This window comes from Dipodomys spectabilis, unplaced genomic scaffold (assembly GCF_019054845.1).
Source record: "Dipodomys spectabilis isolate Male_0828 unplaced genomic scaffold, ASM1905484v1 ptg000024l, whole genome shotgun sequence".
Lineage (NCBI taxonomy): Eukaryota > Metazoa > Chordata > Mammalia > Rodentia > Heteromyidae > Dipodomys > Dipodomys spectabilis.
The window spans coordinates 3,527,951-3,554,834 of record NW_024870701.1 but is presented as its reverse complement, the minus strand read 5'-3'; the positions used below and the strand labels follow the sequence as shown (position 1 = coordinate 3,554,834).

The 26,884-nt window shown below is 37.7% G+C and overlaps 1 protein-coding gene across 1 annotated transcript in view; it reads right to left on the bottom strand.

Annotated features, from left to right (window-relative positions):
* Positions 1-26,884, bottom strand: part of Greb1l (GREB1 like retinoic acid receptor coactivator) — a 252,701-nt gene that overhangs the window by 212,034 nt on the left and 13,783 nt on the right. The window lies entirely within an intron of this gene.

Genomic DNA, 26,884 nt, shown 5'->3' with positions numbered 1-26,884 from the left:
ATGCGGTTTGAAGTGAAACAAAATGTATTTTTTAACTAAATATTGGACTTGGTAATGCTGCAATGATTTTATCATTAACAATGTTTAATCCTTGAATACTTATTTTTACAATAAAATATTTATCAGAAATATTAAAAATTATTTCATAGGGCATATTTACAGTTGTACAAGAGCTATTACTATTGTCATATAACTATTGGATTATTTTATTTCATTAATTTTAAATTTCCAAAAGCCTGGAATAACATTATTTTTGACATTAAAACTACATGAATGCCTAGGGAAGATGAAACAAAAAACAAAAACAAAAACTATGAAGCCAAGCACCAGTTGGCTGTAATCCTAGCTTCTCAGGAGCCTGAGATCTGAGGATCATGCAGGATCAGGCAGGAAAGTCCATGGAATTTTATCTCCTATTAACCACCAAAAAGACAGAAGTGGAACTGTGGCTCAAGTATACAACACTAGTCTTGAGAAAAAGAAAAAGAAGAAAAAGAAAAGCTCAGGCACAGTACTTCAAGATTCAGGACCACAAAATAAAAGACTATGAACTTTTACAATAGATAATTTGTTTCTGGACTGAATTTGGCATACAAATCTTTTCCTTATGATTTCTGATTGCTACTTCACTAATTCAATCCTGGCTTTTACAGTCATAACTTTTCTGCTTTATTGTACAATGTGACTTATTTTCTTTGCTACTTTTTTTATAGCTGCTGTTATAGATTGTTTGAGAATTGGTATTCTGCTTTAAAATTTTTGAGTACTTGATAACAGAACATTTTATACCCATAACATTTTACACTGAGTGTCCTCAATACCACCAAGTACAAAAACTCAGGAACTAATCTAAAGTGTGCTAAGTACTGAATGTAAAATGTTCTATGTTTACTACTAAACTTCACAGTTTGAGGATGATGTTGTTGTAGTCTTAGTATTCTTCTACTTGAAGCCTAAATGGCTTTAATTTTAAATTTAAAAAAATCATCTGGCTGGGCACCAGTGGCTCATGCCTGTAATCCTAGCTACTCAGGAGGCTGAGATCTGAGGATCACAGTTCAAAGCCTGCCAGGGCAGGCAATAAGAGTCTGTGAGACTCTTATCTCCAATTAACCACCAGAAAACCAGAATTGGCCCTGTGGCTCAAGTGGTAGAGCACTCGCCCTGAGGACAGTACCCAAGCCCAGCGTTCAAGCCCCATGACTGACAAAAAAAAATATCATCCATCATGGCTGTAACCATTTTAAAGGCCTTGTGAACATTGTCAGGTTTTTATCAATAGGCCATAGAATAAGAACACTGTTGGTGCTTCATCTTTTGGCCAATTTCCCAGACTCAGTTCATTCAAGAGGACATCTATCCAATATGTACAAATTCTATTATATCGCTTTATATCACCCTTATAATACAATTAAAAATTTTTAAATTGTTTTTAAAGATTTGAATCCAAAATAAAGTTTAATCCTTTCTTTCTCTCACACACTCATTGAACACAGACTCTACTCAGTTTACTAGACACTGAAATAATATAGATGAAACATGAGGTCCCTGCCCTCAAAAAGCTCAAAATGGGTCTGGATGGATAGACAGGTTACAGAGTACTGTGGTATTTGGGTTCATGAATATGGCCAGCTACACTATGGTACAATATAAAATGGCCTGATAAAGGGTGATAAGGAGTTGGATTTTGTCTGTGTTCAATTTCAGGTAAAAATAAGACTTTTAAGATCCTGTGAGATCTTGATGGGGGTGGGGGTTAAAAGCTACAGGATGGAAATAGCGATTGATGAATCATTAGTATGGGACTGCCTTGGGAAAGTACATAAAGATAAAGGGGATTAAAAGTACTAGCTGTCCGTAGTTCACACCTGTAATCCTAGTTACTCAGGAAACTGAGATCTGAGGATCTCAGTTCAAAGCCAGCCAGGTGGGAAAGTCCATGAGACTCTTATCTCCAATTAACTACTAAAAGCCAGAAATGGCACTGTAGCTCAAAGTGATATAGCACTACCCTTGAGCACAAAAGCCCAGGCCCTGAGTTCAAACCACAAGACCAGCATAAAATCAAAAAAGGATGAAATTTGTTTCAAGACGTGGGAACCTGAGTAATATCATACAAAGCACATGAAAAATAAAAGAAAAAAAACAGAAGAAAATATCAATAAAGAAAATGAAGTTTTAAGAAACAGACAATAGTCAATTAAGAAACAGACAATAGTCGACTATATCATAAGTTCAAGTGAGTCAAGGAAAGCAGGGATGGAGGGGTAAATCTAGCATAGAAAGTTGGCCAAGGCACCTTCACAACTCTCACAGGAAGGTACATCTTATGACAGACAATATGAGAGAAACTGCTGACAAGCAAAGAGGCTGTGTCTACAAAGCTGGGCTGTGAGGGAAAGGGTAAGTACGCAGGAAAGTTGGTGAGGAGTATAGAGTCCAAAGAAGTATGAGAGGAGCATACTTCTTCCTTTTCTTTTTTTCCTTCTTCCCTTTCCATCTCCCTCTTTCTCTTCTTCTTCCGTCCCTTCCCCCTTCCATTTGGAAAAATAAAGAATTGAGGCATAGTTCTGGGTGATGCAGCACTTGCCTAACAAGTATGAGGCTCTGGTTTGAGCCTCAACATCACTAATAATAGTAATAATAATAATATAATCTTATCCAGGAGTGGCTGAGGTATACACCTATAATCTCAGTACTTAGAAGGCAGAGTTCCAGGCCAGCCTGGATAATACAGTGAAATCCTCTCTCAAAAGCAAACAAAAAATAGAGATGAAATAGTTTACAAGTTATGGGGGAAAAAAAAACCAGTTTAGAGGCAAAATGTTGGTGGTAAAACAGAAAGATGTCACAAGTGGATTCTTCATTCTAAGGAAGAAGGATTAGACCTTACTGCATAGAGGCTCCATCCATGTCTCTGTGAAGAAGGCAAGTTCATTTTTGGAGGACTTGGAAGGAAGAGGTGGAACAAGGGAGCTGAAATAAAAGATGAAAGGTCAGGGCAGTCAGACTTAAGAGGTCATAGGAAAGGAACTGATTTGGGATCATGGAAGAGTTCAAGACAGGATTCCCCATTCAGGTCAGAGAGAGTATGAATGTAGCTATATAAAACATTGCCCCATTAGTGTGAATTTCTACAGCAAAAGTCAACAACCTAGATGCAAGATACCAGAGAAGACTTGATGACTAAAGGCTTAGGAATGGGTGAAGGTAATTGAATGTGTTTTGAAAACATTGAGGACTCTAGAATTTGTTTACCATAGAAGAAGTAGTGCTGCCAAAAAAGGAAAAGGTAAACAGATCAGTGGGAATAAATGCATCTAAGAGGAGAGATACCTACAGGCATTCATGTATGATAACTAACCAAAGATGAGTTCAAAATAAAAACAAACCGGAATCAAGCTGCTGCTAACAAGGATCACCAAAAACCATTCCAAAGGGAAGAGACTCTAGAGGTCTTTCCAGACTACCAAAACTGAATATTCCCTTCTATTCAGCAGTAAAGAGAACCTTTTTCTTTAAAGTGCAAGATAGCAAGGACTGTTAGCTTTAATGTTAGTCAGTTCTGTTATTGTAGCTCAAAAGCAGCACAATCTGCAAATAAATATTCAGGACTATGTTCCAATACAACTTCATTTTAAACATAAGATGGTGAACAGGATTTGGTCCAGGATGAATTTGACAATACTTGCTCTAGACCATTTCCTTCCCCCGCCCTCCCACCTCTGTATATTTGTTTTTCTAGTGCTGGAGATCAAACCCAGGGCCTCAAGCATGCTAGGTAAGTGCTTTACCATTACACCACATTCCCAGACCAGATTTTTCTTTTTCATGCATTGTACAAATGTTTTATAGAGAGAAAATATTAACACTTTGTCTATTACATACATTGCCAAGACATTTTTCTTTTTATTATTATTTTTGTTTTATATATTTGGGGAAAATGTGAAGGTTTAAATGAGTATATAGCCATATAATCAAATCTATCAATTCTTTTTTTTTTTTTTGTCGGTCGTGGAGCTTGAACTCTGGGCCTGGGTGCTCTCTCAGCTCTTTAGCTCAAGGTTAGTGCTCTACTTGAGCCTCAGCGCCACTTTAGGTTTTCTGAGTGATTTATTAGAGATAAGAGTCTCATGGACTTTTCTGCCCAGGCTGGCTTTGAACTGCGATCCTCAAATCTCAGCCACCTGAGTAGCTAGGAATATATGCGTGAGCCACCAGTGTCTAGCTTGTCCTAGATCTTTTAGTGGTAATACATATGTGATAGATAAAGACACAACTCTGGAATCAGAATATTGAGATCTTTTACGGCTTACAAGGTAGCACTACTATTTTGCTAAGACTCCACTGCCTTAATTTAAAGTAGGTTTCACATATAGTACAAGTTACATGCATGTTATCTACATTATTTTGGTGATTTACATTTACTTGGAAATTATTCTAATTTAAGAAATGAAATTGAAGTAAAACTCCATTTTATATAATAAAAATCTATTTCTCATCAGAGTTTCCCCGATCTAGTTTATTTCCTTCTTTCTTTTAAAGAAATATAACCAACATTTTCTCCAATGTCTTACAAACATGCATTTGTATGAAAATAAGGTTGCATTTTACTGTACTTATAGATTTTCATAAGTCACTTAGCCATAGCAGTATATTTTGAGAACTGTATGGTTAACAGATTTTGTCACTCTGTGAACATCATAGCATGCTTTTTTTCCCCCCAGTTGTGGGGCTTGAACTCTAGGCCTTGGTGCTGCCCCTGAGCTCTTCAGCTCAAGGCAAGCACTCTACCATTTAAACCACAGCTCATAGCATGCTTTGCAAGCCTAGGCAGTACACACCAATCACTTAACATGGCCATTCAATGGGCTCACAAGACGATGTAAACACTGATCCATAAAGCATCTGCCAGTGTAACAGGCATACTGTTTTGTGGTTAATTGTTTTGTTTTGTTTTCAAATAAGACTTCATTTTAAAATAATAACAGGCAGGCACTGGTGGCTCATGCTTATAATCCTAGCTACTCAGGAAGCTCAGATCTGAGGATCACAGTTCAAAGCCTGGGCAGGAAAATGTGCAAGACACTTATTTCTAATAAATTACTTGGAAAAAGCTGGAAGAGGCACAGTGGCTCAAGAAGTTGAATGTTAAGGGAGCTAAAAAAAAAATAGAATGGAAGAAAGAGAGCCTCTTCAGTAAATGGTGCTGGCAAAATTGGTTAGCTATTTGTAGAAAATTAAAGCTAGATCCTTATATATCACCCTGCACCAGAATCAACTCCAAATGGATCAAAGACCTCGGAGTCAAAGCAGACACTCTGAAAACATAACAGGATGGAATAGGAGAAACCCTAGGTCTCCTTGGCACAGGTCGAAATTTTCTTTTTTTTTTTTTTGTTTAATTTTTATTTATTTGTTCTTCTTCTAGATTTTTTTTGGCAGTACTGGCTCAAAAGCAGACATTCTACTACTTGAGCCATACCTCTGGCTCTGTTGTACCACTTTTTTTTTTGTCGTTCGTGGGGCCTAAACTCTGGGCCTGGGCACTGTCCCTCAGCTCTTCAGCTCAAGACTAACACTCTACCACTTGAGCCACAGTGCCACTTCCAGTTTTTCGAAATTTTCTTAATAGAGACCCAGAAATACAACAAATCAAAGAAAGGTTGGACAAATAGGATTGCATGAAATTGCAGAGCTTCTGCATGGCAAAGGACATAGCTAGCAAGATCAATAGAAAGTCCACAGATCAGGAGAAGATCTTCACTAGCCATACAACGGACAAGGGTCTCATATCTAAAATATACCTTGAATTCAAAAAATTAGATCCCCCAACAACAAATCTTCAAAGAAACAACTGCCCAATAAATAAGTAGGCTAAAGTCTTGAAGACAAACTTCTCTGAAGAGGAAAGGAGGATGGCCAATAGACACATGAAGAAATGCTCAACCTCTCTAGCCATAAAAGAAATGCAAATCAAAACAACATTGAGATACCACCTCACCCCAGTTAGAATGGCTATAATCAAAAACTCTAATAACAACAGATGCTGGAGGGGATGTGGACAGAAGGGAACCTTACTACATTGTTGGTGGGAGTGTAAACTTGTTCAACCACTTTGGAAAGCAGTATGGAGGTTCCTCAAAAGACTCCACATAGAGCTCCCCTATGACCCAGTAATCCCACTTTTGTGCATTTACCCAAATAATCACAAACAAGACCATACTAAAGCTACCAGCACAACTATGTTTATTGCAGCATTATTTACCATAGCTAATATATGGAACCAACCCAGCCCCTCAGTAGAGGAATGGATCAAGAAAATGTGGTATATATACACAATGGAATTCTATGCCTCCATCAGAAAGAATGACATTGCCCCATTTGTTAGGAAATGGAAAGACTTGGAAAAAATGATATTAAGTGAAGTAAGGCTGGCCCAAAGAAACACAGGTTCCATGATTTCCCTTATTTGCAATAACTAGTATATGTCTGAGTCAAGCAGAAAAGGTCAGATAAGTTGATGTTAGGGAAATGAACCCCAAAATAAGTATTCAAGTGTTTTTTTTCTTTCATGCAATTGTTTCTAACATTTTTTTGGGGGGGTCCGGTTGTGGGGCCTGAACTCTGGGCCTGGGCACTGTCCCTCAGCTCTTCAGCTCAAGGCTAGCGCTCTACCACTTGAGCCACAGCGCCACTTCCGGCTTTTTTTTCCTGCTTATGTGGTGCTGAGGAATTGAACCCAGGGCCTCATGCATGCAAGGCAAACGCTCTACCACCGAGCCACCTTCCCAGCCCTCTAACATATTTATAAGATGATGTCTTTGTTGCTTTGTATGTCCCTCCCCCATGGTATAACCCCTGCTTTCACTGTATTTGATGTTGGTATAATTTGTGGAGGGGAAGGGCAAAAACAAATCGTTTAACTAGGGATACAGGTGGACCCATTGCAACAATGAGATGTACAAGTCATTATGTCGAAAAACGAACTTCACAACTTTGGGGGGGGGGGAAGGATCGGATCGGGTGGGGGGATGTGGGGGGAGTATGGGAGGGGAGGGGAGGGGGAAACAAAGAGGAGGCAACAATGCTTGATAAGAAATGTACTCATTATCTTGCTCATGTAATTGTAACTCCTCTGTATGGTATTCTCACAATAAAAAAAATAAAAATAAAAAATAAAAAAAAAGAAGTTGAATGCTAGCTATGAGCAAAAAGAGCTCAGAGACAGCATCCAAGCACAGAGTTCAAGCCCCAGGACCAGAAAATAATAATAGTAGTAGTAGTAGTAGTAGTAGTAGTAACTAGCCAGGTGTGGTAGTACATAGCTATAATCCTAGTACTTGGAAGGATGAGGCAGAAGGATCTCAAGTTCCAGGCTACCCAGGGTATAATAGTGGGATCATATCACAAAACAATTATAAAAGATAAAGGAAGATAAAAAAGAAATACAGTAGAGGGTTTGGGAAGGTAGCTCAGTGGTAGAGCGCTTGCCTTGCATGCATGAGGCCCTGGGCTCAATTCCTCAGCACCATATAAGCAGAAAAGGCCAGAAGAGGCACTGTAGCTCAAGTGGTAGAGTGCTAGCCTTGAGCTGAATTGCTGAGGAACAGCATCCAAGTGCAGAGTTCAGGCCCCAACCAAAAAAAAGAAAAGAAATAAAGGAAGGAAGGAAAGAAGGAAGGAAGGAAGGAAGGAAGGGGGGAGGAAGGGAAGGGAGGGAGGGAGGGAGGGAGAAAGGGAGGAAGGGAGGGAAAAAAGAAAGAAAGAAAAGAAAGAAAGAAAGAAAGAAAGAAAGAAAGAAAGAAAGAAAGAAAGAAAGAAAGAAAGAAAGAAAGAAAGAAAAAAAGAAAAAAAGAAAAAAAGAAAGAAAGAAAATGTACCAACCAGTAAGGAAGTTGTTTTTATTATTGTTATCAAGTATTACATACTTCACAAAATTTTGTGTCCTAGACTTTTGTATAACTGACAAGTTTGTTTATACCAGCATCACCACAGACACATGTTGTGTGATGACATAGCTACAATATCACTAAGTAACAGAAAATTTTCACCTCCATTAAAGTCATTTAGGATCCCAATATGTGATCTATTACTCAATGAAACATAGGGTATCCTTTTCATCTCAACACAGAGTCCACAGACACTTTCTGAAAAATGAGACGTTATGTACTGCCAGTTACTCTATCTTGTTCAATCTTCATTCCAGTTACAAAGTCATTTAATTATATATATACTGGTATGTTAATATCATCTGAGTAGAAACTCACTGAATGTTGGTTGAATAAGCAAAAATTAAAGGATTAAGTATGACAAATATTACTAATGGAATAAAAATCTAATTTATATTTTCCACAGGTGTGAAATTTCAACTCACTAAAACTTAATTCTATGAGACAAAATTTCAGATCTTTGTCTCATAATCACCTTATTACAACTAGATGCTACTAATTCTTTTTTTTTTTTTCAGTTGGTTGTGGGGCTTGAACTCTGGGCTTGGGTGTTGTCTCTGAGCTCTTCAGCTTAAGGCTACTGCTCTACCACTTGAGCCACAGTGCCACTTCTGGCTTTTTCTGCTTATGTGGTACTGAGGAATCGAACTCAGGGCCTCGTGTATGCAAGGCAAGCACTCTACCACTTATCCAATTTCCCAACCCCAAGCATAACTTTTAAGAATAACAAAAGCAAAAAGGGCTTGGAAGCATAGTTTAAGTGGGAGAGTAACCCGCCTGTTAAGTGTGAGGTCCTGAGTCCAAGCACCAGGGCAGCCAACAATAAAAAGAATCCAGGAACTGGAGGTATGGCTCAAGTGTTAGCATACCAGCTCTGAGTAGAGAAAGCCAACCAAGAACATTGGTACCAGCACACACAAAAAATAGAACATGCACTTGAAAATAACATACAATTTCACTGAAGGATACTTACTTGTATTTGGTGGTATTGGTGTTTGAACTCAGGACCTTGTACTAAACAAGCACTCTACCACTTGAGCCACTTCTCTACCACAATATTATTTATGGTTCTTGAGTAGTCAGAATGATAGTGCCACTACACTATTAATTGAGATGGGGGAGCTTACTTTTACCTTGGGCTGCCCTTCAAACTGTGATCCTACATACCTCTATTTCCTGATAACTGAAATGACAGGCATGAGCCACTGTGCCCAGTCCAATTGAAGATACTTCAGAAAGAAAGAGTGGCTAATTGGAGATAAGAGTCTCAGAGGGACTTTGCTACTGGGGCTGGCTTTGAACCTCAATCCTCATCAGATCTCAGCCTTCTGAGTAGCTAGGATTACAGGCATGAGCCACCGGCATCCAGCCCAGTGCTAATTCTTTTTGATCAGCTAGTGAAAATTATTACTTACGTTGCCGCTGAGAAGAACATTTTTTTTTTCTAAGACAGATCTCACTATGCAGGCAGGATTCAAACTCTTAATCTTCCTGCTGCATCCTCTTCAGTACTGAGATTATACAAATGCACCAACATGTGTGGCTTACAGAAAAACATTTTAATCAAAATGCTTCAAATCAAGTTTTCATGAATTCAAAAGTAGCCTGTTTTCCTTTTTAGTCTGAATTGAATTTTTGCCATTGCCCATAATTCATCCATGCACCTATCTTTTTTTTTTTTGGGAGGGGGGGGACTGGTCATGGGCCTGAACTCTGGGCCTGGGCGCTGTCCCTCAGCTCTTCAGCTCAAGGCTAGCACTCTACCACTTGAGCCACAGTGCGACTTCTGGCTTTTTTTCTTTTTGCTTATGTGGTGCTGAGGAATCGAACCCAGGGCCTCATCCATGCAAGGCAAGCGCTCTACCTCTGAGCCACCTTCCCAGCCCCAGCACTTATCTATTTAATTACAAATTCAATTACAATCTCATCATTTACCTTTTCATCATTAAGCCCTGGCAATTAAAAACATGAATTCTGACTCTAAGAATTAAGAGTCAAATGAGATATGTGCCAACCAGTTATTACAGCTAAGGAACAGTACAACACAAAAGTAGATACAGTGGGCTGCTTGTTGTTGAGAGGGCTTGAGGACAGCTTTTAAGTAATGGAGTGTTTGAAACTTCTTCTCTATCTATCTGTCTGTCTGTCTGTCTGTCTGTCTATCTACCTACCTACATACATACCTACCTACCTATCCATAACATTTTTTGTAGTATTGGGGTTTGAACTCAAGACCCTGTGCCTGACACAACTCCACCCCACTGTTTTAACTATCTATAAAGAAAAGATTAAATGAAATGTCTTAGATATAGCAAAGGATCATAAATCCTATGTTTCTATCATCTTGTCAAAGTCATTTTTCACATTAGTAAATATCTTTATTCATGTGGACAAGTATCTTCAATGACTAGGTTTCACTCAGCTGCAGAATTACCAAGGCTGGCTAGAGTGTCTCAAAATCTACTTCCTCTCTAGCAAATATTTCCTAGTTCTTACGATAGAATGTGTCTGATGAGACTGCCAAAAGATCTGTGTCTGTGGGCAGAGAGGCCCAAGTTTATAATCCCATGTTCTTTGGAAGCAGAGGCAAGAATACTTTAAGTTCAAGGGCAGCTCAGGCAAAGTTAGCAAGATCCTTTCTCAAAAACAAAACACAAACAAAAAGATCTGGGGGCGGAGAGGAAAAGTCATGGACCAAGTGGTAGAGAATGTTTCTAGCATGCAAGAGTCCCTGGTTCCCATCCCCACTACTGAAAAGAAAAATGGAAAAAGAGATATTCACATCTCTTAAATTCTCTTTGCTCCCACAGCAGTCATGAAGTGCAGAAATAGAAGGTGGCAGGAGTATAAGGACTAGGCCTGAGCACTGTATATCAGATGCCACTGGAATGTTCAAGGTGTGTGCTATAGCAGTTCGCTTATTTCACAAATCATTCTGTTGTGAGGATAGTAAGTAGTCGGAATTTTAAAGAACATTGCAATGGTAGATACTGTTAGTCTTTTTAAAAATCTATCCTGCCTTCTTTTTGCTAACCAAGCAAAGGGATAAGGCCATGAGTTTCAATGAGAGAGGAGAGAGAAGAAAGAGACAGGAGACAGAGAGAAAAAGAACAGAGAGATGAAGATATGCTTTGGGAATTTTGTTGTTGTTGTTGTTTTGGGTCCAGTTGTGGGGCCTGAACTCTGGGCCTGGGCGCTGTCCCTCAGCTCTTCACCTCAAGGCTAGGTGCTCTACCACTTGAGTCACAGTGCCACTTATGGCTTTTTTTTTCTTCTGCTTATGTGGTGCTGAGGAATTGAACCCAGGGCCTCATGCATGCAAGGCAAGTGCTCTACCACTGAGCCACCTTCCCAGCCCTGCTATGGGAATTTTGAACAAATGTTTTCATTTCCTGCAGAATTGGCATGATCCCTTTCTCCCTGTCTTTGTCTTAAATAGAAGCCTATATTAGTAAGGTCTGCATTCTTAACTAAAAAAATTAATGCATTCTAAATTAATGCTACACATCTACTAAAGCCATAATCATGTGGGCTGACATAGTACATGCATAAAAACACATTACCCTATCCAAAGACACTTTATATATTGAAATGACAAAAATAAAGTTTCAATGGGGGGCTGGGAAGGTGGCTCAGTGGTAGAGCACTTGCCTTGCATACATGAGATCCTGGGTTCGATTCCTCAGTACCACATAAGCAATAAGAAAAAAAGCCAGAAGTGGTGCTATGGCTCAAGTGGTAGAGCACTAGCCTTGAGCTGAAGAGCTGAGGGACAGCGCCAAGGCCCAGAGTTCAGGCCCCTCGACCGGACCAAAAAAAAAGTTTCAATGGGCTCAAGTCCACTTAGCTCATAGAAATTTGAACTATAATTGCCTGGTATTTAATACTAACTCTTAAAATGTTGTTAATATCTACTGAATACAGCATGCTTATCCCTCATGGTTTCTTAATGTGTTTTCTTTAATCAAAGCAGGATAATAAACTGGCTACTAAGAGTTCAGGCTTTGGAATCAGACCACCTGGATTCAAATCCCAGTTCTGACACTCTGTGAACTTATACAGTGTTAAGCTTCTTGGGTTTTTTTGTATTATAGCATCTACTTCTAAGGATGAAAATAAAGATGAAATGACATATCAGTAGAAAGTACTCAGAAGAGTGCTGGGCAATAATGCTTAATAAATATAAGCTTTTATGTGTATTACCTCTCAACTTTCAGCATATAGCTTCAGATAGGAAAACAATCCTTTGTCTGTAAGGTGGTCCTTGCTTTCTAAATGTGCTTTATCCAGGCATCCTGGGGAGTAACCTAAAGAATAATTAAGTTGCCTGATGGCCTTTGGACTACTCAGGTTTTAAGCAGGGTTAAAACAACATCATGGCTAAGTTGTTTTAAATAAAGGATTAGTCAATGGCTAAGAGTCAAGGGTGGGATTCAGAGAGGATCCTTGAAGAGTGGGGTGTATGAACTCTTGAGCTCTGGGCTTGAGGATTGTGGGCTTTCACTCCAAACAAGATGACAAAGAGACAAAAGCCAAATAATAATTACAGATAATCCTGACATGATGGTGGAACAGGCTTCCTACCTCCCACTCCACGTCCTGACCTCTGCTCTATTCCCCACTGACCACTCCATTCACCTTCCCCATGCTTCTCCAAAATGAAGTTTTCACCTTACAAGCCAATGGCCCACATTTTTCTGCCTCTGTATCTCTAATCACATGATTCTCTTCATTAAAAACAACCATCATCCTTGCCAGGAACTGGTGCTCATACCTGTAATCCTAGCTATTCAGGAGGCTGAGATCTAAGGATCTTGGTTTGAAGCCAGCCTGGGTGGAAAAGTCCATGAGATTCTTATCCCCAATTAACAATAACAACAACAAAAGCCAAAGGTGGAGCTGTGGCTCAAGTGGTAGAGTAACAGCCCAAGTAAAAACCAAAACAAGCAAAACAGATGAACCCTGGTGGCTCATGTCTGTAATCCTAGCTATTCAGAAGACTGAGACCTGAGGATCATGGTTGTAAGTCAACCCTAGCAGGAAAGTTTTTGAGACTCTTATCTCCATTAAACTACTCAGAAAATGCTGGACGTGGTCCTGTGGCCCAAGAAGCTTAGGGACAGTGCCCAGGTCCAGAGTTCAAGCCCCAGAACCAGCAAAAAAACAAAAACAAAAAAAAACTAAGGGACAACACCAGTACCAAAGTCTTGAGTTCAATCCCCAGAACTGGCACAAAAATAGAGATAGATAGATAGATAGATAGACAGACAGACAGATAGTTCCCATCAACTAGTCTGTGCATGTCAAAATCCTATTCCTTTCTCAGAATCAAGTATAAATGCCTTTTTCTTCAAGATTGAATTTCTTGTTTTCCCACTCACTCTCCATGACTTGTCTGCACCCTTATCAAATTTCATTCATTTATAAAACATCTTAGAGTACCCACAATGGCCTTGGAATGATTTTATATGCTAAGGAGACACATATAGTCTTTACCCTTTGGGAATGGTTTAGTGGCTATACTAAATTGAATTTGTTTTAATCTTTTACTTTCCCTAATAGGATGTGCCCTGATTCCTGGAACTAAGGTATAGAATATAGAAGAAATATTATATAATGGCCAATATATATATACATATATATATATATATGTATATATATATAATTTAGTATTAACTTCAGTCCTAACCTTCCAAAGAAACAAGCCCAAAAGGGGGCATCCAAGGGCAAGGTATGGTGCTACACATCTGTAATCCCAGGTAAGTAGGAGGCAGAGATGGAAAAGTCACTATTCAAAGCTAACCCAGGCAATAATAATAATAATAATAACGATGATGATGATGATGATGATATTAGCAAAAGCTGGCACCAGTGGCTCATGCCTATAATACTAGCTACTCAGGAGGCTGAGATCTGAGGACTGCAGTTCAAAGTCAGCCCAGGCAAAAAAGTCTTATCTCCAATTAACCATAAGAAAACTGGAAGTGGTGCTCTGGCTCAAAGTGGTAGAGCACTAGCCTTGAGTGAAAATGCTCAAGGACAATGCCTAGGCACTGAGTTCAAGCCCCATAACCAACAGGAAAAAAAAAGTTAGCTTGACCTTATCTCAAAAAATAAACTAGGGATCTGGGGAGTTGGCTCAGTGGTAGAGTGCTTGCCTGGCATGCATGAGGCCCTGGTTCGCTTTCTCAGCACCACATAAGCAGAAAAAAGCCAGAAGTGGAGCTATAGCTCAAGTGGTAGAGCGCTAGCCTTGAGCTGAAAAGCTGAGGGACAGCGCCCAGGCCCAGAGTTCAAGCCCCATGACCAACAAAAAAAATAAAATAAAATAAACTAGCCAGGTGTGGTGGCTCAAGCTTGTAATCCTATGTACTTGGAAGACAGAGATTAGAGGGAGAAGGAGGGTCACTGTTAGAAACTAGCTCACACATAAAAGTTTCTAACCAAGGGCTTAACCAAGGGCTGGGTACAGTAGTTTCTGTCTGTACTCCCAAGTTATAGATGAAGCACAAATAGGAGGATCACAGTCTATGCCAACCCAGGCATAAATCACATTTTATCATAAAAATAAGCAACTCAAAAAAGGGCTTGCAGAGTGGCTCATGTAGTAGGGTACCTGTTTAGCAAGCACCAGGCCTGTTTAAACTGGTTTTTGGTGCATGTTCATCTAACAGCTAACAGAAAACTTTAACTGTTCTGGTTGGTTGGAAGGTGGTGAACTCAAGGGAAGTCTAGGCCTCCAGGTAGAGCAACGGGGATGTGGCCATCCACAGTTCTAACTTCCATACTGTTAGGCCCACTCTTTCAACTACATAGTTTCATCTGAATGCTTCCCCATCATCTTAGTCTTCACTCAAAATCAATGTGTCACCAGTCTCCCTTAGTTACTTGTCTTCTCTGTTTCTACAAAGAGGAATATCTTTCTCCCAGACAAATGGACAGTCTCTTATCCTACTTCCTTCACTCCAAAATTCAATATGCAGTCTATTACTTGTTTTTGTTTTTATTCTTTTTCTTTTATTTCCAACACTAACATTAGGATCCACATTACCTGAGTCCATATTTATGCACTATCTTAGAGTCACTTTCTAAAATATGGTATTGTCACTTTCCTATTCAATAACTTTCAGTGAGCCCTTATTACTCACTAGATGTATAAATGTTCGCTAAATCTTAGTCCTTGGAAACCTCCTACATCACTGCATGGACTTAACCATGCAGTTTATTCCCAGTCAGGCCAGAACTCAGGATTTCACAGTCTCATTCAGCTTTTTTCACCCATGGATTGTGCTTTGCCACTTGAGTCACATCTTCAGTCATTTTGCTGGTTAATTGGAGATACTCCTTCCTGGTGACTTTTATGCCCTGACTGACTTTCAGTTACAATCCTCCAGGTCTCTGCCCTGAGTAGATAGAATTACAGCTGCTACTACCAGCTCCTGTCAACCTCTTATTGCCTCCACCTTCATACTGCTTTACACACTGTCCTTGTGTCATTCATTTTCACTGTTTCATAACCACAAACTGCTTTTCTTACTTCTTCCCTATTAAATTCTTTATGGTATAAGTACAATCCGAAGCCAAGTTTTCTTTGCTTCATTCATAGTACTCACTGTCATCTACCTGGCTCATTCAGTAACTTCATATACGTATCTTTATATCACTCATATTGTCTTATGAGATTTTCCACATTTAGTGTGAATAGTATACATATGAGCATACACTGTGGCTTCACAACTAAAATGGTAGTCCAAAATGGGTTTTGTCAACACAAATCACTTAGCACCCAGTAAACACTTAAATATATCACAGAGTTTAGGAGAGTAACTTTTGGTTTCATCTGTTGCCAGAATGAGAATCCTTTCAACACACCCCACAACCTATCTTTCCGTCTCTGTGGAACACTCCAGTCACTCCAGTGACTTCAGTATCACAACACAGCCTATGCTAATTATGAAAAACACTAGGAAACAGAAAGGTTTTTAATCAGTCTCCAAAGTGAATGAAAATGCAAAGAAAAACCAAAATCTTCATATGTTTCCTTAAACAGATACACAGAATATTTCAGAAGAATATACCAAAAGCTGGAGTTACCTCTGGTGAGAGGAATGGCTGAAAGACAAGGGTAGAAGACCTAATCCTCATTATTAGACTTTTTAGTATATTTCATATTATTAAAGAAAAATATGTTTTAAAATCTTTCTTGTTATATTTACATCTTCTTCTGTGATATTTTCATTCTGATCTCGTTTCTGATCTCCAGAGTTGCCCAGCCTCACCCAAATATGCTGATAAACTGGTTAAAATTTTAGTGAGCTGTTCCTAAGAATCATATAAACACATGAATGCAATAGAGGTTTATTTTTTATTTTTGCCAGTCATAGGGCTTGAACTCAGAGGCTAGGCACTGTCCCTGAGCTTCTTTTGCTTGAGGCTAGCATTCTACCACTTGAGCCACAGCACCATTTCCAGCTTTTTCTTTTTATGTGTTAGTGAGGAAATGAACCCAGGGCTTTATGCATGCTGGGCAAGCACTCTACCACTAAGCCACATTCCCATCCCAACAAAGGTTTATTATAGGGCTTAAAAGTAATGTATTTGGGTTGGGTGCCAGTGGCTCACACCTGAACTCCTAGCTACTCAGGAGGCTAATATCTGAAGATCACAGTTTGAAACCAGCTGGGGCAGGAAAGTCCCCATGAGACTCTTATCTCCTATTAACCACCAGAAAACTGGAAGTGCAGCTGTGGCTCAAAAAGAGCCATAGAACAAAAAGAGCTCAGAGAAAACACTCAGGCCTTGAGTTCAAGCCCCATGAACAAAAAACAAACATACAACAAAATTATATATTTTTTTTAAACTAATATACTTTGAGTGAAAAAATAGCTAATGGTAGAGTACTTCTGCCTAGAATTTGTGAGGCACTATGTTTGATTACCTAGTCCAGAATAATAAAGAAAAATGGTAGTATATTATTTAAAATGAGTTAAAAAAATTGACCCAATATGCTTAATCTTTACTTTTTACAAGTACACTGTTTCCAAATCAGTTGACTTAATTTTCTTAATATTCTCTCTCTATCACTATTATATTGTTTTTATTCCTGTGAGACAAGACACTTATTACTTAAGGCATTATAATGTTGTCTCCTATCCTACACAGCAAGCAGCTGTTCAGAGTTCTTGACATCTGCAATGCCCTCCTATTACATAAGGCCTGAAGGCATGTTTCCTAGCTTTAAGGATATATGAACAGATTTCTGAATTTTATACATAATCCAAAAATTACAAAACAATTTTAGGAAGGAAGGCCGTCCCTAAATACTCTCTTGACATTGTGAACAGGCATTTATATTAGCAAACAAAAAAATCTATGTTCTAGTCCTGGCCCTTTAAGTGGGTATCACATTTTTGTTCCAGAAGCTACTTGGGCACTATAGTTCACACAGAATTGATAACTACTCACCAAATGAAAAGCATTTCTTTTTTCCTGGGAACATGACAAAGTTTCCTTGATGCTAGAATCATTTCTTACTCTAGGCATTCGTCTTGTCACTTATCAACATTGAATAACTCGTACAGACATCTTCACATCTATGTTTACAGATGTGACCAGCCTCCCTATTTGAATTGCAAGATACTGACATCATGAAATTTGTCCCTTAATACATCTGAGTTTGTAGAAACATGGGAGATTTCAAGCAGCAATGATTATGATCACCAGCTAGGGGAAATACTGCAATTTATAAATGGTCCTTAGATTCCCAATGGTAGAATTTAGCTTAGTTCCAAAAGCTTTTCTTTCATTTCTGCTAGGTACAAACAATGTGTCAGGAACTGGGAAACATTCAGCCCATTTTTATCCAATACAAAGAGAGGCAATACGGAAAAAATGGTGAGTAAAAGGGCTGCTTCAGATTACAGTGAGTTCAAGCACCTATCTGCTCTTATCAATCTTTCCACCATTACCACATTCCAATCTTGCATTCTGGGAAAATTTCCTGCAATTCATACCTTTGGTTCTAGTTCTCAACAAAATCAAAACCAATTTAATCAGGGTGCAAAACCCTTGAGACCGGACTTCCAATATGATCCTTTTCAGGTTTTGCATATCTGCACTAGGAATACCAGGAAATCTCTCACTTCACCCTTCTACTGGGCCTCAGTTTGTCAGTTGCTATGGAGAGTCAAGATTATCTCATTCAGGTTTTATCTATTAGAATCAGGGAGCCATGTCTACTTTTCCAGACACAGTAGTATTCTGGCTTCCAGCAAAAAAAGAAAGCAGGGAGGCTTATCTTTAATCTCCTTTGTCATTTCTATTCCTGAAGACTTCAGCAGCAATAGAAGAAAAAAAAAAACAGCAAATATTTTCCCTATCAAAGTCCTTTATGATTTGATGGTGTAATAAGGTAGTTAAGTAAGTGCTTCTTGTGGTCATTTCTTGTACCAACAGGTTTTTCCTGGGCCCCTACGGATTCGAAGAATCCAAAGCCATGAAGCATTGTTCCCCCTCTCAGAAGCCTCATGATTTGGTGGAAGATAAAGTTTACCACAAACCTTAATGGAGAACAGCCAAGTGTCAATACCTGACAGTAAGAGAAAAAAATCAACTACATAACCTTAGAACTATGAGAAATCTAGAGAACATCCAATTCAAACTTTTCTCTGAGCAGAAAGCTTCCCACATCCTTGTGAGGATCATTAAACTACTGATTGAATGTGGAACTCACGTTTCACAAAGAAATTTGTTTAAATTTTCAAGTCTTGATACAACACTTTATCCTGATTTGAACCTAAAACACTCACTTATTATTATAAACAGCCATGATTTTCAAAAGTTTATTTTTTAAGCAGTTCAATGTGTTTTCTTTTCAAGAATGATAGAGAGTAGTTAATATAGAGTAGTTAAAAGTGGAGTTTTTCTGTTGGTAGCTGCAGGGGTTGGGGGTGGGGTTCGCATGTCTACCAGTACCCCTCTTAGCTCCTTTTGGAGCCCAAAACTCAGTATAAAAGTCCCTGCTGCTCAGCAGAGCCCAATTTGGAACAAAACAAAACAAAACCTAATGAAAAAGTAATTAAAGTAAAGCTAATTTCAGCTGCATATGTTAGTCCTTTGTTAGTTTCTTTGAAACGTTATCTGGATAAATTTGCCTATTTCAAGGGATTTATTCCCTTTATGTTATTTTTTCCCTTCATATGTCCTTCATTCTGACCATTTTTAAAAAACAAAATATAACAAAACATAAAAACTATATCTGAACACAAGTCATCCAACTGTTAAACTGTGACCACGTAAAGAACACAGCCTCTCTAACTACCTGGACACCAGAATTAGTTGAAGAGGCTCTAGTGAATAAAGAAGGACCTGAGCTGAACCTTGAGAAGTAGATAGAAAAGAAGTAGATAGAAAAGAAGAATTACATTCTGGTAAACTAAAAGAATTATATTTAGATAGTTTAAAATACATTTTTATAGAACACAGATACCTCTTAATGAGGCCCTCCTGTCACACTTCAGGCAAGAACCCTCATGAGTTCTTCTCCATTCTGCCAGCTGCTCACTCTCTTATTTAGTTCTCAGAACAAAATTAAGTCAGATCTTATCTCTACCAATGTAGGCTCTTATTATATTGGGACCAAATTAGTGAAGTGATCTGATCAGTAGAAAATTAGGTCATTTCAATATTCTAATCATCTGCCACAGAGGAAAGAGTACTTGGTGAAGATGTTTGGTAAGTCTCTGAAAAAACTGTGTCATCTTCCAATGAGTCAACATTTTAACAATAAAATTGAAATTGAAGCATATCCTTGGGGGATTCTCAATTTTAAAGCTAAACCATAGAACACCTAGTCTACACAAAATTAGCTTTTCCTAATGCTAATCTACCAAGAAACACATCCTGTGAAGACAAACATTAAAAGTGTAAGCTTTTCCAGCAAATACACACATCAAAATTCATTTTCTTATTTTATCATTTACAGATAATAATGCAAGCACATCACTTCTTCATATTATTTGGCTTTTCATTCAAGAGAAAAGATCTTAAAGATGGTATTTCACTACAAATTTTTTTCTTTTATGATGTGTTCTTTAAGGGTTATTTATATGAATACTACTAAATCACATTATGGGAAAGTGAATTTCATATATACAATACTCCCAAACTTGAGGAAATTGATTGTCCTAAGTTTTAATAAGTGTTATGAACCTAAGGATTTTTAAGACATTAACAGTGTTACTAGCATTGAATCAGACATTTTATTTCCATTATTTTCTCTTTTTCCTTCATCTCAAAAGGAGATAATCTGAATTGCTCTAATCTTAAAAACAACAATAAGTGTAGCAAATACTTGACAATGAAGATGAAAAGCCTCTAAAAATCTGTTACCTTAGTAACAGCAAGAATGTGGAAGAATAAGAATACACTGTCAGGACATCATTTCAGATTCCACAGATTTGAGGCCTAAATACAGTCAGCTTTCATTAGCTTTTTGTTTTTCCCAGCAGGTCCTTGGACTTTGAAACAAAACCTGAATGACAGCTATGAGCAATTCCAGCCTGGCTCCTGATTAGCTATGCCAAACAAAACAACTCTCTGCAGTGTAAACTTTCCAGGCATCTGCAACCCAGCCTCTGTAGAGACTATAATTCCTTAGTGAGATTTGAAGGTTGAGGGGGGTGGGGGTTGAAGGGTGACTAGGAGGGGGAGGGGAGAAAAGGATAAGACCTTCCCCTCCACCTCGAACTAGTTCCCTGAACTAGTCTCTGATTAAAGCAGTGGGGGAAATAAAGCAGAAATGTTCTCCATGTTAATGTAGTTTCTAAATTGTTTTATTTTACTGTCTAACCACTTCTCTGAATATTCTCTTAGGTCCAATTAACATTCATGACATATGTGGATTCAAACCACCCATTCATTTAAACCAATCTTCATTATTATCAGATAGAGCAAGTAGTCAATTATAGATATCCAGAAGAAAATGGGACCCCCCCCCCAAAAAAAGCAAAGAAAATGGGAACCAAATCATAGGAATGGACAATGTCCTAGATGGATGTAAACTAAGATTTTTGTGCCGTTTCTTGTTAGCCACTTTTTTCAGGATGTGGACCTAAAATTAATTACACCAAATGACACTGGATTATGCCTTGTGGTCCCATCTGCTATATAATTAGATCCCTGAAGAACTATTAAGCTTTCTTCTTATGATCAGGCCCCTTACTTCTACCTGATGACTATATTCCTATCTACACAAAAGAATTAGAGATCAGCTTTCAAAACTCAATTCTGATCAAATGCTTGATTTCAAAGCTATAAGTGGTTTTAGTAAAGATACAGAAAATTTGAGAAAGAAGTGGTATCAATTCAGCTATAACAGAAGACAGAGTTAAACTAAAAGGTTGACTTAAAGTCTGCCCACAATGCTCCTATTACATCAGAAGTAAAAAGTAATTATTTTTATATTTCTTGACCACACACATTGTAGCCACACACAAAGTGACAGCATTGAGGTTAGCTCTTGTCTTCTGAAAAGTGTCATTTACTCATACTCTGAACTTCATTGCTTCTGAGAAAACCTACAGAAACTGATGGTTGACTTACTTGGAATGCTAGGCAAACAAGATTCCCTACTTCTAGTCAATAATCACTTTTTTAACAGAGTCATGGTGATTAGGTAGCATTTAAGGTCAGGAAAATAGCTCTAACTTCCTAAAATGTAATTTGCAGATATACGGCAACAGATGTCACAGAAAACTATTTACCAGACACATCATAAAGACCTTGCTTAGATTTAGAACAAAAACATTTAAATCATTAAAGGTTCAAATAGAAAATTGAAGAACAGACAGTAAGAGATTTTACATAAGGTCTCATCAAAAATCACCAAAACCATATTAATTTTGGAAACTAAAGACAACGAAAATGTCAATGTTTAAGACAGGTAATACCAAACTAGAAAGTTACATTTTCAATTATTCTTATTTGATGAGTCTGTAAAACCATCACTTTATTAAATTATAGGAAAGAATCCTAAAAATATTTTTTGTAATTGATGAAGATAAGGAAAGTGACCTCAGCAGAATAGATAGCCTCTCTAAATAAATCTATGCTTGAAATCTCAAACCAAACCTGCTGATTCAGCACAAAGTCATCAACAGAATTCTTATCTGTAAAAGGAACAATCCATTGTTTGACTGAAACAAAGGGCAATGCACAGGAAATCAGCCAAATCTGGGCCAGATGGCCACTGATTCAAGTTTCATTCTCTCCATCCCCCAACTCACCCTGGCACTCCAAAATTAGATTAGGATAGCATTTTCAGTTTCCAGGTAATAATAACCTGAGTGTGGGATATAATGTTTTTTACAATTACCCATGGCCCCACCCCAGCACTAATTTGTTAAACAGAATAGCCCAGTAAAATGTTAATTTAAAAATTTGTTATGCAGCGGTTATTACAAAGACAGTCTCTCTATTTATAAAAAAAAAAACACCACTGTTTCTTGAACATGGCATGAATTTTGCCAGGTGTATTTCTAATTTGTGCTTATCTTGTTTTTCTCAAGCCATGACATAAGATTAAAAATCCAGAAATAAATGACTTATCAGTCATTTTTTGCAGGTTATACCAGTAGGTGATCACTTTACAAAGCTTTCATGATATGTAATTCAGAAACACTTTTTATAATTACCAATGACAAGCTACCAACAAAATTAATTGCAGTAAGTATTAAAACTAATATCCAATGGTATTAAGACATAAAATTTTGGTTATCAAGTATGTCTTTTAGGATGAGGCTTTGACCCAAATGATGAAGTAAACAGAGAAAGTAAAAAATGATACCATAGCATAGTATTTTCACAAAGTATTCATATACTGCACCTGGAATGGGAGAATTTCTTCCACACAGATCTTCCACAAGGTCTGTCATTCAAATAAAGAAAGACTGCTTTTTAGAGTTCACTTTTTCCAAGACTTGGAAGTTTAGAGGAAGTGTAGAAAAGCTGGGAAGAAACAAAAATGAGATTTGTGTTTAAGAGAGAGGTATACCTAAGAATGGAGAGGAAAACACATCAACATATTCTACTGGAATTACAGAGAAAAAAAAAATCACTTTTGATTATGAAAAAAATGTGACCTCATATAATAGAACCTGTAAATGAGAATGCTGCTAAAAATAGACATTCCAAACTTCTGGTTAACATAAAATGAAGTTTTAAATGCAAAATAGTAATGTCTCACTCTATTAATTAGAGCAAAGCATGCAAAATTATGCCTTAAATCTGCAAGCACTTAATGGAAACTTCCATATTAAAAACTAAGACTTCTCAAAAAAATGTTCAAAAAACAGTCATTCACTCTTCCTGACTGTAAAAAATTTTAAATATAGAATAAACAAAGACCTTTTCTTTGAACGTAACTCTTAGCTTCACGAGAGTTACTTGGGGGGGGGGGGGGGCTGGGAAGGTGGCTCAGTGGTAGAGCGCTTGCCTTGCATGCCTGAGGCCCTGGGTTCGATTCCTCAGCACCACATAAGCAAAAAGAAAAAAGTCGGAAGTGGTGCTGTGGCTCAAGTGGTAGAGCGCTAGCCTTGAGCTGAAGAGCTGAGGGACAGTGCCCAGGCCCAGAATTCAGGCCCCACGACCAGACGCAAAAAAAAAGAAAAAAAAAGAAAAGAGTTTCTTGGAAAATAGTTACATGTATGTGGCTTAAGTAAACCTTATCAACCAACAAATAGTACTCCCTTTAGTAAACTTTATAATCCTTCCTATAATTATTTTAGAAATGTCAGTGCAGGAATTTTATTGGCATACTATAGTGTCTCCCAAAATCTGCATATAGAAAGGTTAGAATAGATCAAAGAGGTTTTCAGTCTATTTGTTTGTTTTTTTAACACAAGATAATCACAAGCCAGTAAGTGACTAAAGGCAAAAAATGACTTGAAACTCTCAGAAATGGCCTGTTTTATTGCAGGGAAGTAGAAAAGGCTACTAAAGGCAGCAGAAGGAAACCTTTCTGAGGACGTTGATGGTAGTATACAGAATACAATGACTAAACAATAAAGAAAAATCATAGAACTTCAAATTGACATTCTGTCTCCAGAAAATAGGGTAAGTGGAATTGTCCTCAAATCTGACCCTCAAAAATTGTTCCTGGGAGTTGATTCATAATTATAGATCAGAAGAAATTAACAAGTGACTAAAAATAGTTTCTCTATGTAATATGTATATTATAGTTCATAGATGTTTATATGTATCATATACCAGTGTGCTCATGCTAACTTCAGCAGCTGCTTTTTTTTTTTTTTTCTTGTCGGTTGTGGGGCCTGAACTCTGGGCCTGGGCACTGTCCTTCTGCTCTTCAGCTCAAGACTAGTGCTCTACCACTTGAGCCACAGCGCCACTTCCGGCTTTTTCTGCTTATGTGGTGCTGAGGAATCGAACCCAGGGCCTCATGCATGCAAGGTAAGCACTCTACCACTGAGCCACATCCCCAGTAGCTGCTTTTTAACATCTTAAATTTATTTTCTTGAAATGAATTTTAATAAGTTATTTCTGGTTAAAACACTAACATTTTCCTTTATGTAACATCATAAGATAACATTTGAAATCAAATAGGCAATCATTTAGCTACTGTTAGAACATGTTATAGAATGTTAATTTTCTTTGTATGGAATTATATGATTGTGAACATACTGCTAATGAAATAAAACTGATCATCAATTAAGAACTTTTAAAATAAGACAACTGAGTATTGGCTGTTTAATGTCTTTTCTTTAGTGTAAGATAGGGATTATAGTACTCATGAATAGGGGAAAATAACTATTCACATTAAAATTTTCTTTTTTCTGAGCTTATTTTTAGAGTCTCTAAGATAAATTTACATTTAAATGAAACACACACAAAGGCAGCTTGACTATCATAACTACTCCATAGCTCATAATGTTTTCAGAGATTTAAATCTGTAGTTCTTAGGGGGAAAAACATTTGTGAGTACACAACTATTTCTAATCAATTAACTTGATGCAGCATTTCAATATAATTTATATGCTAATGATTTAAGAATTAAGGGAATAGTAATAGAATTCTAGTCATAAAAGTCAACTCAGAACAGACTTACCTTGCACACAAGTTTCTGGAAAAAGGCTGTAATAAATAAAAACTGTATCAATAACAATAAATGACTGGAAGTGAAATGAGCTAAAATTTTACAGAATAACTTTATGAACTTTTTCTTTAATGTGTCCTAAAATAAATAAGTTCAAGAACTAAAATACCAAAATATTGGCTTCTAATTACCATTTACATCTTTTCTTTCTCTTTCCTTTTTTCTCTTCCTTCCTTCCTCCCTCCCTCCCTCCCTCCCATCCCTCCATTCCTTCCTTCCTTCCTTCCTTCCTTCCTTCTTTCCTTCCTTCTTTCCTTCCTTCCTTTCCTTCCTTCCTTCCTACCTACCTTCCTTCCTGCCTGCCTTCCCTCCTTCTTCCCCTGCTTGCTTGCTTGCTTCCTTCCTTCCTTCCTTCCTTCCTTCTTCCCCTGCTTGCTTGCTTGCTTCCTTCCTTCCTTGCTTCCTTCCTTCTTTCCTTGTGAAAAACTGTCACAAACCTAAATTTCTAGAGTGAGTTAGATTTATAAGAAAGTTGTTTAAGATCTTTATTTTCTCATTAAAATCTACATTTCTCATAATCTACATGCATCAATCGAATAGCATTATTAATCTCATATATAATTGCAAATGTCTGTAAATAGTTTGAAGGTCACAGTGAGCTTTCAATCATTTTCTTTTTCCTTTTTTTTTTTTTTTGCTGGTTGTGGTTTGAACTCTGTGCCTGGGCGCTGTCCCTCAGCTCTTCAGCTCAAGGCTAGCACTCTACCACTTGAGCCACAGAGCCACTTCTGGCCTTTTCTGCTTATATGGATGGTGGTGGGAATTGAACCCAGGGCCTCATGCATGCAAGGCAAGCACTCTATCACTGAGCCACCTTCCCAGCCCAATCATTTTCTTTTTAAAATGATAATTCTACGTGCCTTAAATTTACAACATATATCTCAAAAGGAAAATATTTATTAAAATTAGCTTCTTCTATAAGACAAAAACCTCCCTCTCCCACAGTATAATCCCTGCTTTCATTGTATTTAATGTTGATATAATTTGTGGAGGGGAAGGGAAAAAAACAAATTGTTTGAATAGGGATATAGGTGGACCCATTACAACAATGAGATGTACAAGTTGTTATATCGAAAAACGAACTTTACAACCTTGGCGGGGTGGGTGGGGGTGGGAGGTGGGGAGATGGGAAGGGATGGGAAGGGGAAACAAAGGAGGAGGTAACAATGCTTGATAAGAAATGTACTCATTACCTTGCCCATGTAATTGTAACCCCTCTATACAGTATTTTCACAATTAAAAAAAACATAAAAAACAAAAATAAATGCTAAGCAAAAGAAAAATACAAAAAGTAAGGATATGAGTTGAATAATGATCAATTTCATACTCTTCTTCCTCCCCCAAAATATGTAGGGGGCAGTTTTTGTGTTATCAGGAGGTATTCACAGCAATATCCATACCATGATTCCCTTAACATCTCTAGCACTATTTCAGATTTTACATTCCATGCTTCATGAATAAATTTAAAACATTTCAATTTTTAAAAATAAAGAAAATGGACAAGAAAACTTCATTAGGTATTGGTCCAATTGCTTTATAATTTTTTGTATTAGGGTACAGAAAAAATAACATCCTTGTATATTATGTTGTATAATTTTTTACTACATTATTAATGGTTTGAGGAACATGGTTTGGATAAAATAGATCTGAGTCTATAAAATTACAAGCGACAGCACTGTATTTTAACTAGATTGTAGTATTTCCCAAGGGAGGGGACAGCTCTTTATTCCACTTTTGTTCTCAACAGCATCTATTCCATTTT